Below are 13060 nucleotides of genomic sequence, written 5' to 3'. Positions count from 1 at the left end.
AGATAATGACAAAGAGACTATCCATTCCATGTAATTAAAGAATAAAATAACAGCCGGGTGGTGGTAGCGCACGCCTTTAATCCTAGCACTCGGGAGGCAGAGGCAGGTGGATCTCTGGGAGTTCGAGGCCAGCCTGGTCTACAAGAGCTAGTTCCGGGACAGGCACCAAAAGCTACAGAGAAACCCTGTCTCGAAAAAACAAAAAAAACAACAACAACAACAACAACAACAAAAACAACAACAACAAAAAGAATAACAATATTTATGGGATCACCTCACTGTGCGAAAGTAAGAGTGCAGAAACTTAACCCAACTGTGATATGTTGGATGAGATGTTAATGATGTATTTTATACTTAAAAATTGCTAAGGAAGCAGACCTTAAATGTTCTTACAACATTACCTCCCATGGGAGGTGATTGGGATAACATGAGGCCGACAGAGTGGAGTCTTCGCAATTTACTCCTGATGGCTTTATGAAGCAGAGAGCATACAATACACATGCGTGTACACGCTCACTCCCAATCTCCCACCCTAGACACTCTCCTTGGTCTTGGCACTTCAGCAGTGTGGCCCTGATCATGGACTTCCAGAATCATGAGTCAAAATTGACCCCTTCTTTTTATTTTTATTTATTTACTTAGTTAGGTTTTTTTTTTTTTTCTTTTTTGAGACAGGGCTTCTCTGTAGCTTTGGAGCCTATCCTGGAATAGTTCTTGTAGACCAGACTGGCCTCGAACTCACAGAGATCTGCCTGCCTCTGCCTCCCGAGTGCTGGGATTAAAAGTGTGTGGCACCACCACCCACCATCCCCTTCTTTTTAAACAACAATAAAAACTAGCTAGTCTGTGGTATAATTTCAAGAAGGAGACAATCAGCCTGAAAACTCGAGACTGACTAGGTGGGTAAAAGGTGTGTGTGTGCATCTACCAAAGGGAAGCTGTGAGCATAAAGGCCTTTCAGTAATGAAGAACCTGGAGGTAGAGGCTGTGGGAGCAGTTCAGCATAACCAAAAGGTCAGTGATTTAGAGACAATGGTGGGAGGCGAAGCTGACAAAATGGGCAGGGGTGGGAATGTGCAGAGACCAATACATCATTGCAAATGCATTTGGATTTTATAATAAATTGGACAGAAAGCCAAGGATGTCAAGTGGTAAAGTGGCAAGACCTGGTTTTCTGAATCAGAGCATTCTCATCACAGTGAGGAAAACAGCTCCATAGAGCAACAGAGAAAGAAGCGGGGAGGTGTGTAGGCCTCTGTAGGAACCTAGGCAGACAGAGGGAAAGCACTAGTGGAGCGGACGTATGGGCATGGAAGTTGAAAGAAAGAGGAAAATGAATTGATTCAGCTTTTTTATTTTTAAATTATTTTTAGAACATGTATGTGTATCTGTATGTGGCTTGGACATTTGCCTGCAGTGCCAGTGGGGGTCAGAAGAGAGTGTCTGTTCTCTTGGGGTTGGAGTTACAGGCAGTTGTGAGCTGCCCAACATGGGAACTGGGAAGCAAATTTGGGTCCTCTGCCAGGATAGCCATCTGTAGGTCCCAACTCAGCTCGCTCTCTCTGTCTCTGTCTCTGTCTCTGTCTCTCTCTCTCTCTCTCTCTCTCTCTCTCTGTGTGTGTGTGTGTGTGTGCATGCTCACGTGTGTGTGTGATAAGTGAAGCATACAAGGTAGAAAAGACCAATTACTAGATATTGATTTATTGACTTATTTAAGATTTGCTTGAAGGTTGTGCTGCCTGTTTGCCAAGCATGACTTCATTTGCTACCTAGAACAAAATGACCTGGAGAAACACCTGAAACAATGGATTGTTGCCCTTCACAACCTTCTGACTGCCATGTGGGCTTCTATAAACTCTTGCATGCTTGTCCACCCCACCTTGTGGTTTAGAGTATAAGACCAGAATAGAAACTAGATCCAGCTTCAGAGCCTTCCGAGAATCCTGGCTTCGGTTCCCTGGTGATGTCTTGTCTCTTCCACTCTCGTTGGTGTTGAGTGTATTTAAAAAAAAAAGAGTGTATTCCAACATATATATGTTTGTGTATGTGCATATGTGTGTGCATATATGTACATGTGTGTGTATTTGTGGCATCCAAAGGCCAATGCCAGTGTCTTTATCAATTGTTCACTCTTTTATCTGTCTGTCTGTCTGCCTGCCTGCCTACCTACCTACCTATCTTTATGTGTATGGGTGTTTGTTATGTAAGTCTGTGCACCACATGTGTGCCTGGTGCCCATGGAGGACAGAAGAGGGTGTCAGGTACCCTGGGTATTATGTGACAGATTTTTCTCAGAGAGATATAATGCATATACCTACTTCCCCAAATAGGGAGCCCATGACAGACCAAAGTACAAATACCACTAAATCCCAACTTGGTGAACCAATGAGTTTTATTGGGGTTCCTTACAGGAGTACGGGTGAGTAGTTCCTTACAGGAGCAGAAATGACTCTAAGACAGGTGCATCACCAAAGCCTGCCCCAGCATGGGTGACAGCTCACAAAACTGGGACATGGAGCTCACTGCACAGTCTGAAAGCGGCTGAACAGCTTGGAGAGGATCCTTCCCAGGTATCTCAGTTGTTGAAAACTTCTTCCAGGAAACTCAGCTGATTTCTGCTTTTTCCAGGCCACTTGGCTGTTCTCAGAGCCCTCTTTGCAGCTTGGCTTACTTACCTGAGAGTGACTTGCAGCCATCTTTATGATTTTCTCTTGAGAGGGAGGAGCCTAGTGAATCTGGTCAGTTTCAGACACTTCCTGGAGCTGTTTTGAGTTGTTAACTTTGTCTTAAGGAGCTTCCCTTCTAGATGGAATGTTTCAATCTCAGGGGAAACTGCTACACAACATGGGCTGGGGTTTCAAATAACTGTGAGCACCATGTCAGTGCTGTGAGTGCACTGTGCAGCCCTTGCTCTCAATCCCTGAGTCATCCATCTCTCCAGCTCCAAGTTCTCTACTTCACTTTTTAGTTAGGATTTCTCATTGAACTCGGAGGTCACTGATTCGTGTAGGCTGGTTAGTTCAGCAAATTCCACAGAGCTGCCATCTCTGTCTCCCTGATACTGACTATACAGATGTGCACCTCTGCATTCAGTTTACGTCTAGCTCAATGATTAGACCATTTCTCTGACAAGTCTTTCCTGCCCATCGTTGTGGCACAGATGATACATGTTTATCATTTACTGAACAAGTAAGAGGACCAGAGAATGCTTAGTGAAGAAATGAACCAGCACGTGCTTCATTAGAGCTCTGGAAGCATCACCCTGGCCTCATTTGACTCACCTGTGCCTGGCAAGCCTCCAAATGAGTTGCTTTGCTTGAATTCTGTCTAAAAGTTCATGGTTCTACCATTTACCCATGTGTAAAACCTCAGAATTATTTATTTCTGCTTTTTATTAAATCATTTATATCCACTCTACTTCTTCACCCATCTTTGAGTCTTATAAGCATTTTATTTTCTCCTTCATTCAATCAGCAGATATGACTGTCCTGGTTAGTATTTTGTCAACTTGATACAAGCTAGAGTCATTTGACAAGAGAAAACCGCAACTGAGAAAATTCACCTACCAAACTGGCTTGAGAGCAAATCTGTGGGGCACTTTCTTGATCAGTGATTGATATGAGATGGCCCAGATCATTGCAAGTGGTACTATCCCTCAGCAGATGGTCCTGGACGCAATAAGAAAGTAAAGCAAACAAGTCATGGAGAACAAGGCAGTAAGCAGTGTTTCTTCGTGGCCTCTGCTTCAGTTCCTGCCTCCAGGTTCCTGCCTGACTTCCTTGGATAAGGAAGATTGTGATTTGGAAGTATAAGTGAAATAATCCCTTTCTTCCCCATGTTGCTTTTGGTTATGGTGTTTTATCACAGCAATAGAAACCTAACTAAGACAATGACCTGAGAGTTTACTATGTGCCAGATATGGGACCGGGACCCCAAATACAGGTTGAATTAGTCTTAAACAGCAACAAAACCCTTGGCATTCTTCCTTGGTGATGCCTCGTAGATCTCTCTCCTATCACCTCTTCTGCCAACAGCAGGTTCAGACCCTACGACTTCTCCAGGCTCCTGCAGAATCGCTGTGTATTCGTGTGGCCACACTTCTTTACTGAAGCACAGTGGTGAGAATCAACATGTCCATCTGCTGTTTGCTTTTGTGCATATGTTTCCCCCACCTACAATGTCTTCTTTCTCTCTGTTTTGTGAAATCCCATAGTCTTGTTTATTTTGGCCACGTTTCCAATAGAACTTTTTCCAGGAGCCTTTGACCCAGTCTTCTTCCACCCTGACTCCCTGCAAATGACTGTCTTCTATTTCCTGCAGATGAGCTTTGTGTAATAATCAAGAGATCTTTCCCACTAGACCTTGAGCTGGGACCCTGACTATATGTTACCACTGCTGCATAAGTTTTAGATTCTGTGTTTGAGTCTTGGCTTTGGAGTTCTGTAGTTTTGTACAAGCTGTTTAGTCTTACAGTATCCTTATCTGGAAAATGAAGTTCATAATATTACTTACTCAATAGGGTAATGAGGTTATGGTGGGACTTGTGAATAAAATACAGGGGCTAGCATTCAGGAAGTATTGGTTAGCATTTGTTGAACTTTTGTGTGCCTAAATGAGTGAAAATTTGTTATTAGCACTTCCACCCTACTTCCCAAGAAGCTCCCATTAATCAGTTAGAAGGAATACATTTGTCTTACTTAAGAGTGTTTCATGCTTTCATTAAGTAGACACTCAGAGTCAGGTTACCTAATTATATTAGGCTTTAATATGTGGGAGATTATGAGGGCAAAATCACAACCTGCAGGTCTAACATTCTGCATCATACGTGACCAAGCCCCACACCTCAGCGTCAAACTCCTTGACCCTAAGGTTACAAGATACTTGGGGATAAGCCAGTGGTTTCCTTCTAGTACAAGAAATCCCCACAGTAACCTACAGTTCCTCCGCTTCCAGGATGATCTCCGGCATGATCTCCAGTCACCTGCTCTCCTTCTTTAAGTCTCGATAGGAGCCTAGAATGTAAATTCGTCTAAAGTGACAGAGAGGATGGAAATATTTGTTATAAGATTTAAATAAGGACATCACCACAGGGCTAGCTGGGAGTTGATAGAAGACCAAAGCTTCATGTTCTGTCCAACTGTCATCGTCTTAGGGGTAGAATTAGAAACATCAGTGGTTTGAATTCTTCGCTGCAGGAAAACCACAAATGGCAGATGTAAATTCTGTGGTGGTTTGCTTGCAGAGGGAGCAGAGGAGTCCTGAGACTCAAGAGAAAGCAGGGTACTTCCAAACTGGTTTGACCTCTGTACTCTACTTTTCTTAGCATTTTTTAAGTGTGTGTGTGCATACATGTGTGTGCCTGCATGTGTGCATGTGCGTGCATGTGTGCGTGCTTGCATGCATGAGTATGTGTGCGTGTGCATGTGTGTGTCTGTGTGTGTCTGTGTGTGTGTGCGTGCCAGAGATCAACTTTAGGTGTCTCCCCTGTATTGCTCTCCACCTTACTTTCTGAGACAGTGTCTTTCACTGAACCTGACACTTAACGTGTTAGCTAGGCTGACCAGCAGTAAGCCTCAGGGTTACTCCTGGCTTTGCCTCCACCATGCTTAGCTTTTATGTGGGGGCTGGGGAATCCAAAACTCAAGTCCTCCTGCCTGCACTGCAAGTAATTGGTACCACTGAACCAGGTTCTTAGCCCGTGCACCGTTCTTTAAAGTGGGTGGATGGGTCCTACATCCCAACCATACATAAACATCACTCTTATAGACATGCGCTCTTTTAATATCCATAGCCTCATCATCAGCACCACTGCCAATTTTAACAGTGTAGAAATTAATCACAAACACTGCTCAGGCCCTACGTTCTAACCCTGGCGGGTTGACTTTGTAGCCAGAGTGACAGACATACTGGAAAGACTTTTCTTCTACTAAGGGATTTGAGTGACTGACATTTCAGTTCCAGAAACTTTGACCACATCTTCTGGTTTTTGCCAACTTTACAAGGTTTGGCTAGTAAAAGATGAGGCTTCTGGAAAGAAAATGGACAGCCCCCTTTAAGTAGGTGTGCTGAAACTTTATAATCTCCCCACTTTCCTTCCACGGACCAAAGAAAGTGGGGCATGGGGGGGGGTTGTCCCTGTATCATCTCCCTTACTGAGAGCACCCCACCCCCCGAGTTACAAGGCATTGATCTTTATGTGAGTTGTGTAATTTAACTCAGCTTTCACGTGAACGCACGGCTGCCTGGGTTAATGGGTAACAATGAAGCAGCTTACCTGGAGGGCCTTCCTCTGCGGGACTGGCCTGCAATGCTTGTCCTTGGAGTTTCTGAGAAATACTTGGTACTTCTTCCTCCTCCCTAAACCAGTTACCAGCTCTGATGTGCATGGAAGTGGGGAGTGGGCAGGCACTGGCAGTTTTTAAAAACAGGTTCAGGGATTTTAGCATTCCATGAGACAAGAGAAGTGCTGGGTTAGAGCAAAACCATATGTGCTCATGTGATTATGGTGACCCACACTTACTAAACAGTGACCGCAGTCTCTAACAGTATGTTACTTTCTGAGGTACCTACTCAGAGAAGCCAAAAGAGAGGACTCAGCTGGCATTGGAGGTAAGGCAGAACAGGTGGCAGGAGCAGGGTGCTCACCTCACAGCAGCAACCCAGCAAAGGGAGCCAGGAGAGAGGAAGGGTCCTAACATAGCTCTTATGGTTAGGTCCTGCCTCCTGTGTCCACCGCCTGCTCACAGCGCTTGCTGGCAGTCAAGGACTGAGCCTTCAAAGCACCAGCCTTGGAGGAGCAATTAAGATCCAAACTTAACAATAAGCACTTTTGTTTTTTTAATTATCTCAAATGTGTTTTTAAAATGTGAAGAGCATAGAAATACAGCTGTCTTTTGGTAGTTGGTTCCAGGACTGCCACTGATCCAAATCCCAAGTGCCTCACATAAAAAAAGCCCCCACATATCCCCCACACATTCTGCACGCACCCCGGGCAGTCCTGCCACACACTTTACATCAGATATCGATGCCTTATCAGGGAGAACGCAGTGTCAACAGTTGTACCACTGTATTGTCTAGGAACCAGAGACAGGAAGAGAGCTTTCTATGTGTTTGCCACACACTCAAATTTGAAAAATTATTTTCAAACCACAGTCGTTCAACTTTGTGGATGTGGAAGCCGTAGATAGTGGGTCAGCTGCACTCTGCACACAAAGGAGGTAAGGAAAGAGATGCCAGCCTACTGCAGCCCTTCAAAGAGCTCTGCATGTACCTCACGGAGGAGAACAACATGATTGTGTATGTGGAAAAGGAAGTGCTGGAAGACCCTGCTATAGTGAGTGATGAAAACTTTGGACCAGTGAAGAAGTTCTGCACTTTCTGTGAAGATTATGATGACATTTCCAACCAGATAGACTTCATCATATGCCTCAGAGGAGACAGTACCCTGCTCTATGCCTCCTCTCTTTTCCAGGGCAGTGCACCTCCTGTTATAGCCTTCCACCTTGGCTCCCTGAGCTTCCTGACCCCTTCAACTTTGAGAACTTCCAATCCCAAGTGAATCAGGGGATAGAGGGGAATGCCGCGGTTATCCTGAGGAGTTGGCTGAAGGTCAGGGTCGTGCAAGAGCCCAGAGACAAGAAGAGAGCCATCCATAATGGCCCCAGTGAGAATGGCCTGGACACAGAGGGCAGAAGGCAGGCCATGCAGTACCAGGTCTTGAATGAAGTGGTGATCGACAGAGGCTCTTCCTCATACCTATAGAATGTAGATGTCTACCTGGATGGAAACCTTATCACCACTGTGCAGGGCGATGGCATGATGGTGTCCACCCCGACGGGCAGTACAGCATATGCAGTGGCAGCCGGGCCTTCCATGATCCACCCCAATGTGCCGGCCATCATGGTTACACCCATCTGCCCCTACTCGCTGTCATTCTGGCCCATCGTGGTCCCAGTAGGGGTGGAACTGATCATTATGCTGTCACCAGAAGCCAGGAACACTGCATGGGTGTCCTTTGATGGACGGAAGAGGCAGGAAATATGCCATGGAGACAGCATCAGCATCACCACCTCCTGCTACCCACTGCCCTCTACCTGTGTGTGTGACCCTGTGAGTGGCTGGTTTGAGAGCCTTGCCCAGTATCTGCACTGGAATGTTCAAAAGAAGCAAGCTCACTTCCCAGAGGATGAGGACCAGGACGAGGAGGACAGCTAGGCCTCACTTCCCAGCCTCTGACCTGAGCCCCCAAGCCCTTGGGGGCCTTCCTTCTCTTGCTCTCCTGCTGGCCTTCTGGCTGACCTGGCCTTGACCAACCACATGGGTGTCCAGGCATCTCTGTGTCCTCCTGCCTTGCTTGGAGAGCTCGGGTCTGCCTTTTGAAGAACAGATCAGCTTTTTCATGTTTTTAAACCTCTTTTTCATTTCTAAAGAAGCAAAATGAGAACTGGGCTGGGTGTCTTACATCTCTTCTATGGGCCCCCTGAGATCCCAGATCAGGAATTCCCATGAATCAGTCTGTTGAAATTCTGAGGGGGTCAGAATGAATTAATCTTCCCTTTGATATTGAAATAAATGTCTCAGGCAGACTTTAGCTGCAGTGCTTTCCCCCAGGGACTGTACCTTTCCCCTGCAACTGTTGGGGTCACCTGGCAGCTTTGCTATGGGTTGGCAAGGCATGTGATGTCTAGGTGCCTCTTCAGTCTAGCCCAAGGCCTCTGACTCCTTCCAGAGCAGAGGAACACTGCACAGCCATCCAGCAACGTCACGTTCCTCATATCGCAGGGCAGCAGCTCCCGAGACATTTTAAATCCTGTGTACACTTTTTAGAGATTATTTTAAACTTTCTGAAGTGATTATGTACATATTTTCTTGTACACACTTTGTGAAGATTTAGAGGAGACTGCCTGTTGTCCAGTATTTCCATTGTGTCCAACCCAATGCAGACAGTGCAGGACAGGGCTCTGTGCTTCCTCTCTTCCCTTACACAGTGGCCACAAGGGTTTTGAGACCAACTCACTATTGACATCAGGCTTGTGGGCCTGCCCTTCTTCCATAAGAGTCTTAGGTTTGCATCCGAGCATCAGCCATATGGAGCTCTCTGTGCAGCACATGTATGTAACAAGTAACACACGTGGATGCCACATAGATCCTGGAGCCTTTGTGGAGTCACTGGTCAGCCAAGGTGCTGCAGTTAGGTCTCTGCCTTCAGTTTCGTCTTCACCTCTTATGGCAGGGAGAACTGCCCATTCTTAGCCTGGCTTCTGTCTCACGCTGCTCAGTAGTGTTGACCACGCTGAGCTTTCTTCTGCCTGTTTAAGTCAGGACCTCCAGGGCCCTTGTTGACACACCTCAGCACATCTGAAGCCCTAAGTGGTCTGGTATCAGCGCTATTAAGTTGCGGTAGCTTGTCTCCAAGATCTGTGCTGTTCATCTGTTACAGTAGGCACAGCAGGCCTCTGTGTGGTCCACAGGAGAGCAGGGACTGGAGTATGGGTCATGCATCTAAAAAGCAAGTGTTGACAAGTCTAGAACCAGCTGCTATCAGACTGATCTAGAACACATGGAGTTTTCACGTAAATTCTTAATGTTTCATATTAATATCTTAAAATTTGTTAATTGTTAACAAAGGCCTTATTACTATTTTCAGATTCTTTCAATAAATAAACTTGTTTTTTTTAAAAAGAACATTATTCAAGATATGTAACAGAATAGAGCTATTTAAATGAAAAGCTCTTGTTTGGTAAGGGGGAAACACTCTTGCTATGAAAGAATGCATATTTAAAGCAGAATTGGGGAGGGCAAGATGGCTAGTGGGTAACAGTGCTTGCCTAGATGTATGACTGCATTTGATTCCTACATGGAGGAATGCAAGAGCTGCCCATACCAAGTTGTCCTTACACTTTCATTTGACACACGTGTCAAATGTGTGTGCACACATGTGTGTGCATACATACATACTAAGTGCAATAAAAAAACCCAAGAGTTCTGTGAAATCTAATTTTATATTGGCCCAGGAGAGGAAATTATAGTATACAAGGACAGTTGGGTTTTTATATAAAAACCCAGCTCTTTAAATCCTATGAAACGAAAGTTTCTTCTTTGAACTGAATGGAGGAATGCAAGTCTTGGATAACAGATGTTTTGTTTTTACATGAATTTTTATCAGGCTATAGATTTCTGATATAGGAAATATAGTAGTCTGCATCCCTCTGTAATGATTGTTCTGTCTCTTTAAGAGACAAGCCATGCCCACTCCCTCCCCCATTGGCAGAGGCAGGCAGATCTTCCTTCCTGCTTGCAACCTTAGTCTCTTCTTTTCTGGCTCCCTCTCTGAGAGGCAGCTTCGGTCTCTCTCCTCTCTCTCTCTCTCTCTCTCTCTCTCTCTCTCTCTCTGTGTGTGTGTGTGTGTTCTTCTCCCCTTCTCTCTTCCCTTCCATAACCATTAAATAAATACCTAACCTCACTCTGTGTGGTGTGCCTATCCATCTGTCTCTTGCCCACCACCTGCTGGGGACTCTGCCAGGGACCAGCCATGAGACCTGCCACATGTCTAGTGCACCGTCCCTGCCTGGGATTGGCTGCTCTCAGGACCTGATGCCCCCTGCCTGCCACCACTTGGGGACCTGCAGCGGTTTCTGCCGCCTGCTGCCACCAGGGATCCTGCAACATTTTTAATAATCCATTACACCCTCCCCAACTGAAGCTATTTCACTCATAGCACAGACTTACGCCATGAAGACTTGATCAAACAATCTCTTTGTGTTTAACGAACTAAGGCAGGAAAATCAGATTGCATCCCCTTACTGGGAATGAGGATGAGGGTACTTCTGGGATGTAGGGTCTTGTGGTACCACATGCTCCCCCGCCCCCCAAGCTGAGCAGCTTCACTGAAACCTGCTGCCCGGAGGGCTGAAATTTTACTCTGTCCTTCTATACCTGAATCTCCCAAGCAAGCAAACTCAAGGGCTCCCTCTGTTTCCTTACCCTCTTGCCCTGTCATTGTTGGGCCCAGAGACAGGGTACGTAAACCACAGACTCTCTGAGAGACCCACTGAAGGTGAGTGCTGACCATTGGCAGTGCCTTCCTTTTGGGTGGGAATTGCTGTCACATAATAGCACATTAGTTCTGCTCTGCCGCTTGAGCTATGAATGCCATGCCCAGCATGCTGGGTGCGTCTGCTGATATTTAAAAAGAATTTATTTCTGGAAACTTTAAAGATACGTGCCTTTAATCCCAGCACTCAGAAGGCAAAGGCAGGTCAATCTCTGTGAGTTCGAGGCCAGAGTGAATTTCAGAATAGACAGGGCTACACAGAGAAACCCTGACTCTAAAAGTAAAAGCAAACAAAATCTTTTTATCAATTCCTGTATCAGATATGGGCCCCGTCTCCTGAGTGTCCAGAAGCTCAGGGCTGCAGTCTTCACAAGCTGGGATCGTCTGCACCCGGGAACAGTGCACAAAGGAAGTTCTAGGTATCATTCAGATGGTGTAGGGAAAATATAGTTAGAAGCCAAAACACCACCCTCCAAACTCCTTGCTGGTTAAACACAGCACATTTATTTTAGATTCAGTATGCCAATACCTGCTTTTCAACTTCTACTTATAAGAGAAAGAGAATTCAATTGTATAAATATTTCTGTAATTTTCTGTATAAAACTTCCTCCAGCTATGACCTATTGTTATTGAAGTATCCAATTACTACAAACTTGTGTCTTAAAACACAGATGTATTGTCTCAACAGTTCTGGAGGATGGAGGGCCAAACTCAGTCCTTCTGAGCTAACCTTAAGGTATAGGCCTGTGTTCTCTCTGGAGGCTCTCAGGAGACTTCCTTGCCTCTCACGGATTTGGAAAGTTACCTGTATTCCACACCTTGTGGCCCCTTCCCCTATCTTAAAAAAAAAAAAGCGGAGGGACACCTCCACTCAGTGGCCTCTGCTCTCATCTCTATGGCTCCCCTTTCTTTGACTCCACTGGCCTATCTCTTAAGAACCTGCCCCACCAGATGATTCAGGCTTTCCCCATATCAAAGTCCTCCCTCAATCCTGCCTGCAAAAGTCTTTTACCCTGCAGGGTGTGTCTCTATTTGGGATGAGGGTGTGAGCACTCTGGTGGGAGCCTGATAAATGGTTGTAAACTTTCCTGAAGTGAGATTTCCCCCTCCCCCAAACCTTTTCTTCTCTCATTGTGCAGGGAGCCACACTCCTGTCTTGCTTCAGAGGGCAGAAAGCAGAAGTTGCTGGCAAAACACTTCCCCTTCTGACTCACGATTTTTAAAACTAGAAAGTTGTGCCTGGTGTCCTTGGGGAGGGAAGAAGGAGGTGGTGGACTCTCCTAGCCTTGGGGTGTGGGAAGGGGCTTCTCCTGGTAGTGCTCTGAGAACTGGTGGGGCTAAGAACAGAGGAAAGGTCACACCACAGCCCGCCTGTTACCAGTTCCGGAGCCCCCAGGCAGGGAACTCCAAACCTTAGGGGCCTCCCTCCCCTAGGAAGCTGCAACACTGTGTGAAATGGAGTTGAAAGTAAAAATGAAACAGTGAAAGGAAAAAAGAAAAAAAGCAACAGTATTTCTTACACATCTGTCCCAGCTTAGCTAGAGGAAGGAGTAAAGCCCTTGTTTCAAGAGGCAGCTAAACAAGGCGGCTGGGTTTCCTTAGTCCTCCCAGCTCTTTCTGGTCTAGCGTGAGAATCAGCCAGACACTAGGAGTTGCCATTGTACATAGGAAGGGGCAACCTGGGATGCGGAGAGGCACCTAATCTAACTCTGTGGGTCAAAAAACACTTCCTGGAAGACCTGATGACTAGGAAAACAGCGATAGGAAGGGCAATTTGGGTGAGGAACCTCCACTCAGGATTGACAGCCTTGGCTGAAAGTTCAGCCCGTGTTCTGGCACTTCAAGCTGAGAACCCTGACCTGTGAAGCTACAGAACGGGTGGGTGCTTTCCATGAGCTAAGGGGTGAGTGCTCCCCTCCCCCACAAAGACAGCTTCAAGGCCTCCCCAGCAGAAAGACTCAGCTTCAAGGTTGCAGGAGGAGTGGAACTTTTAAGAGGCGGGGCCTT

General features: G+C 46.0%; 1 pseudogene; it reads left to right on the top strand.

The window, feature by feature from the left end:
• Positions 1-963: 963 nt before the first annotated feature.
• On the top strand, positions 964-8214 carry LOC121434927 (annotated as a pseudogene).
• Positions 8215-13060: the final 4846 nt, after the last annotated feature.

This window comes from Microtus oregoni, unplaced genomic scaffold (assembly GCF_018167655.1).
Source record: "Microtus oregoni isolate MIOR12 unplaced genomic scaffold, Mior012 000045F_ref0000178, whole genome shotgun sequence".
Taxonomy (NCBI): Eukaryota; Metazoa; Chordata; class Mammalia; order Rodentia; family Cricetidae; genus Microtus; species Microtus oregoni.
This window is presented reverse-complemented; position numbering and strand designations above follow the sequence as displayed.